This window comes from Dipodomys merriami, unplaced genomic scaffold, assembly GCF_024711535.1.
Source record: "Dipodomys merriami isolate MVZ:Mamm:240054 unplaced genomic scaffold, mDipMer1.0.p SCAF_5, whole genome shotgun sequence".
NCBI classification, from domain to species: domain Eukaryota; kingdom Metazoa; phylum Chordata; class Mammalia; order Rodentia; family Heteromyidae; genus Dipodomys; species Dipodomys merriami.
This window is the reverse complement of record NW_027206068.1, coordinates 43,287,966-43,294,385: the sequence shown is the minus strand read 5'-3', so window position 1 is coordinate 43,294,385 and position 6,420 is coordinate 43,287,966.

The window sequence follows — 6,420 nt, the reverse complement described above, 5'->3', positions numbered from 1 at the left end:
CAGCCAATCAGCAGGGCCTATTTGATTCCTCTGTGTCACAAATTGTCTTTCTGGAGTGTCAGGAGAAAGCTGGGCTGATCACATGGTCCAAGCAGGGTACATTGCTGATAAGTTCATAAAGCCTTTGCAGTTGGGACACAAATAAATTTTTCAGGAACCTGAATACGCGCCTAAACCTTGGTTCAAAAATATTCAGTTGCAAAGCATAAATATAGATATGTTTTCAGCTAACCTCCTGTTAGGGTCACAGAGGCCTCCTTTAGAAAGCTGCACCTGTTTTCCGAGCAGGAGAGCTCCTCTCCATGATTGCTCACCCTGTAGGAGCTAAGATAACACAGATTAACACCCATGCTGGCCAGGCCAGCTTGGAGGCACTGACTCACCTCCTCACACTCCTTTGTCAGGACAGTGAAATCTGAGCAGAGGGAGGTGTTAGTCATCTTGGCCTGAGAGGCCCCCATGATAACTCCTGGCACTTCCAGTAAATAGAATAGGGTTCACTAGGAAAACCTCCTAAGACTTTTGCACACACTATATAGGTTTCATTGTTTTGTGTTCTAGTAGAAAACTGCAGTCAAAGTATTGTAGAGCATCGTCAGAGTAGACTTGAAAATCATAAGATTTCATTATAGGTTTGTTATGGACAAGATAGGTCCAAAAAATATGAGGCATGTCACTAACTTGCTGGACCCAAAACTAGTGCTATTTCTCCCTCTTCCAATATACTCTGCACTATGCACTCATAACACATCTCATATCTTTCTTACTAAGGTCTTGCAATATAGTTACTGACTTCACTGAGTTTCTGCACACTTTCCATTTTCCTTATCTGCAATACTCTCCCTTCCTTCTTCCCTCCCTCTCCCTATCCCTTTCCCTGCTTCTCTCTCTCTCATTCTCTCTCTTTTCTTTCACTCTCTCTCTTTCACCATGAGGTTTTAACTCGGAGCTTTATATTTACTAAGTAGGTGCTCTATCAATTCAAGTTTTTAAGTCCTTTTTACTTTAAGTTATACTGCAGATAGGATCTTGTGTTTCTGCCCAGGCCCATCTCTGACTGAACTTCTTCCATCTAAATAGCTGTGATGACAGGACTGAATCACTACCAGCTTAATTGTTGAGATGGACTTCCACTGTTTTATTGTTGTTGTTGTTGTTGTTGTTGCTCCAACTCACCTGAAACCACAATCCTCCCAATCCCTGATTGCTAACTAGCTGGAATTTAGCTATAAGCTAACATGCCCAGTATTCTACTGGATTTTTCCATTCTATTCCATAATCCCCCTCACATTTAACACAGCAAAAATTAATTTTATCTTAAGAGACAATACAATGAATATATGAGTAGTGCCTGGTATTATGACCTTACATAATCTCTGGTTAGTCATTATTTAATGGGAAGTTTTCAGTTTATAATTTTATTTTTCTTATTTTTCATGCTAGTCCTGTGGCTTGGGTTCAGGGCCTGGGTGCTATCCCTGAGCTTCTTTTTGCTTGAGGCTAGAATTCTACCTCTACTCTAGCTTTTTGGGTAGTTAATGGAGATAAGAGTCTTACATACTTTCTGCCCAGGATGGCTTCAAACTGTGGCCCTCAAATCTTAGCCTCCTGAGTAGTTAGGATTACAGGCATAAGTCACCAATACCTGGCTGAGTTCCTTATATTTTTATGGAACTTTACATTACTTATGAAGTCCATTAGCAAATAAAAATATTATGTAGTACATGGCTATGTATTATATGTGTTAAACATATTATTAATTAACTATGCATAATTGTGTATAATTGTATATACCTATATATACATATATAATTGTATCTATACATTTACATATAACTCCATATATTACTTGAATAAATGTTAAAATTCAGTTTCTTCTCATCAAAAACAAAAGAATAAAACCCCTGTTGATAATTATCACCTGCCTGATAATTTTCTTGCAGCTTTTAAATTGCAGAATGTCTACCCTTAGCCTGGGAAGGCAATGAGAATGAAACTCAGCAATCACAAATTTGTTTCCTCTTGTCTATCAATGCCAAGAAATCTAGACACTGTATTGAGGAGGATTCTCAGGGGTGAGTCTGGACTCAACTTGAGAGAACATCCTAATACTAACAGGTTAACATTGCCTGCCATGAGTATAGAAAATGCTGTGCCACACTTTGCCACCTGAGACAGCTCAAAATCAAATAATTCCTAATATTTATTATAATAATTAAAGCAAGCTAGTCATACAAAGGCAGCTTATGTTGAGTGAATGAGGCAACCCTGTTCCTGTGTAGGACAAAAAAATTATTAACAATGATTTGAAAACTAACTTTAATATCAGAATTGTAGGGCCTCTGTTAATTTATTTAGATGTGGACAGTATCTACAAGTGTCAGTGGGCTATAACATGTACTAAAGGAATGGCAGTGAATGGCTACACCATACACACCAATCAGTGTGGTATTAGAATAATTTATAATTTATTAATTTACCAAAAACTAGGACTGGAAGCAGAAGAGCATTTGCCTAGCAAAAGCAAGGCACTGGGTTCAATATCCAGCATCAAAAGATAAAAGACGACCGTGTCGCTGACCTTGTACTGAGCATGATCGAAGTATTGTTTTCTTTGCTCTCCAATCAACTATGAGGCAACTCTAGGCCCTCGTGACCAAAGTAGAAACAAACTCAGAGATTATGCAGTAGAGAAAAAAATCTGTGCATGACCCTATTAGTCTATATGGCTAATTATTATGCTTTTATTTCAGGAAGTAATTTTTTGGTGCTTTTCCCCAAAGGAACACTTTTATGAGCCTGTAGTGGATAGATTCTGAACAGCCACATATGGAACATCTGCTACCCAGATCAGGTATTTGGACCTCTTCCCTTAAATAGGGGCAGGCAGAACCATGCCAGCTACATTTTGGAAACATTTTCCCCTGTTACCTTGCTTGTACTTTTTTGTTTGGCCCTTGTCTCTCACTTGTAATTTATTGCTAGAATGAAAACAATCTCTTCCACAATTATGGCTTTCAAGTTGGGAGCAAAAGAAAGTTTTTTTAAGAATTAGAGAAGGAGAAGCAATATTAAAATTTCCAAGTTAAGAATGGCTTATTAGTAAAATTAAAAATGTTACAGTTGCTGGGTCTCCTCAGTTGTGGACAATCCCCAGAAAGTTTCAACATGGCATTGATATTACTCACATTGAAAACCTACCCAAACAGAGAAGAAGAGAAGGAAGAAGAGAAGGAAGTGGAGAAGAAGGAAGAGGAAAGGAAGAGGAGGAAGAGAAGAAGGAAGAAGAAAAAGACAAGGGAAGAAAGTGGGGGAGAGGAGGAAGACGAGAAGGCAAGAAACAAAAAATGAAAGTAAAAAAGAAGAGAAGAAAGAAAGAATAATGTCAAGAAAAGGAAAAGGGAACTGGCATGGAAATACTAACAAAATTGTTTCTTTCAGCTACACAGAGAGAAAGTGATTGCAATGTTTTAGTTATTTTTGTTGTTCTTTCCAGACTGTATACAAACTAATGGCTATAGATCTTCCTTAAACCTAGATTTTTTTCCAGTGAAGGAAAGAGCAGATTTGTCTGGATTTGGTATAAAATATTTGTTTTCTTTAATATTTGTTGTTTAGTTTTCTTCCAGGCTGCAATTCTGTGGCTCTGATTCATGATAGGAGAAAGTATATTCCCACAGTGCTGCCTTCAGACCACACTGCCACAAGCAGAGAGACATTAACAAGTCAGCTTGGAACACTTGCTTCAAAGAGAGAATAGTCAAATATTGTTGCAGTTAAAGTGCAGTGAAATCCAGATGCCCCTCAGTAGATGAATGGATCAAGAAAATGGGGTATATATACACTATGGAATTCTATGCTTCCATCAGAAAGAAAGACATTGCCCAATTTGTTAGGAAATGGAAAGACTTGGAATAATTATATTAAATGAAGTAAGCCAGGCCCAAAGAAACATGGGTCTCATGGTTTCCCTTAGTTGCAATAACTAGTACATGTCTGAGTCAAGCAGAAAAGGGCAGATAAGTTGATGTTAGGGAAATGAACCCTAAGATAAGTATTCAAATGTTTTTTTTTCTTTCATGCGATTGTTTCTAACACATTTATAAGATTATTTCTTTGTTGCTTTGTATGTCCCTCCCCCACGGTATAACCTCTACTTTTACTGTATTTGGTGTTGTTATAATTTGTGGAGGGGAAGGAAAAAAAAACAAATCGTTTAAATAGGGATACAGGTGCAACAATGAGACGTACAAGTTGTTATGTCGAAAACGAACTTTACAACTTTGGTGGGGGGGAGGAGGGTTGGGTAGGGGAGAGAGGATGGGATGGGAAGGGGAAACAAAGGAGGAGGCTACAATGCTTGATAAGAAATGTACTCATTATCTTGCCCATGTAATTGTAACCCCTCTGTACAGTATTTTCACAATTAAAAAAAAACCTGAAAAAAAGTGCAGTGAAAAACCAAACTTGTATATTGTACCCTAAGAACGATGTCATGTCTTCCAGCATTACTTCTCTCTCTCTCTCTTTCTCTTTCTCTCTCTTTCTCTCCTCTCACTCACACACACACACACACACACACACACACACAGAGCAGTTCCTGTACCATGTACCATCTGTGCATGTATTGAGGCTTATTCATGTACACAGTGCTCTTTGAGATGCCTTACATACCTCATTTCATTTCATTGCCAATGGACCTTAGATGTCAGATATTCAATAATACTTAAGCATATAAACTGAAGGCTAGGGAAGTAGCTCAGTGGTCGAGTGATTGATTAGCATTGGAAAGGACTGTAGTTCAATTTCCAGCATTGCAAGAAAAATAAAATAAATGAAACAGAAAAGCATCTGACATTTAGGTTAAGTTTGGCTCAAGTTTACAAAACTAATAAATGGCACAATCAAGATGAAAGTCCAGACCACTGGATCACACAGTCATTCTGTGTTCCCCAAACCTCACTGTGGTACTAACACTAAGAACACTGATTCACTTAGAAACAATGTGCTGATGGCCAGTCTTTCCCTAATGGATCATCTCGAGTCTATCATTGTCCATCTGACTCCATCAGTCTTGGGACATCCAGAGGCTCTGGAGAATTGTGATTATGTCTAGGGTCCTATAAACCATTCATTGTTTAAACACTGCCATGTTGAGAACTGTAGCAGTTCTAAAAGCCCAAATTTTGAATTTTGTTTCTATACTGTCATTCTCTGATGCTGTGGATAATAATCTTTGTGTGTGTATGTGTGCGTGTTTCTCTGTGTGTATATGTTTGGGGGGGTGGTGGTGGTGGAATGCGTGCCTGACCTAGGATATGTCCCTGATCTTTTTGTTTGTCAAGATTAGAACCTCTACCATTTGAGCCACAGCTCCACTTCTGGATCTTTTTAGTGGTTAATTAGTGATTAGAGTCTTGTGGACTTTCTCCTGGATTTTTCTTCCCAGGCTGGCTTCAAACCATGATCCTCAGAGCTCAATCTCCTGTGTAGCGGGAAATACAGGTATAGGACTGCAGCACCCAGCTAACTTTATTCCTTTTTAATGTAATTTAAAATTTTTTACTTTAGATATTTAAAAAGATATAAGGTTATAACCACTTTTCAATTCAAGAATCAATTAATCAATATGATTCGTTTTCTACATGAGAAGGGTTAACTAGAATCACACACACATATTTTTTTTTTTTTCAGATCTCAAACTCCTGAACTGTCCATTTATTTAGGTGTAGAAGAAGAATTGATGTAATGGTAAAGGCAATTATCTAGTTCTAAGAATCATGAAAATGAACATATTCACACACTCTGGAAAGCAAGATGGAGATTCCTCAAAAGACTTAACAGAGCTTCCCTATGACATAGCAATTCCATTCCTGAGAATTTATCAAATGGACCACAAAGAAGGCCACACAAATGCTACCATCACAACCATGTTCATTACAATATTGTTACTATAACCATCATTTTGAATCCAGATGCCCTCGGTGTACTAATGGATCCAGAAAATGTAGTATACATACAGAATGGAGTTCTACTCATCCATCAGAAAGGATGATATTGTACCATTTATAATGAAATGGAAAGACTTGGGGAAAATGTATTAAGTGAAATAAGCCAGACCCAAAGAAACATAGGTTTCATGGTTCCCTTCATTTGTGATAACTAGAATGGGCCTATAAATCTACAATGGTTAATGAAAAAAGAAAATACACTGGGATATAAATTATAAAGGTCTCCAGGCATTCACACAAAGTGAGACCAAAGGAGTATATTCTTTAGAGAGGAACACAAAGATGCAATAGCTGTGTGCATCTGATTGTATAAAATAATATTTATAGAAATGAACTCCAGGAAATGGAAACAAAAGTTTTTTTTTCTTTGTTGCTGTTTTTGTTTTCTTCTCCTTTTGACTATTTGTTC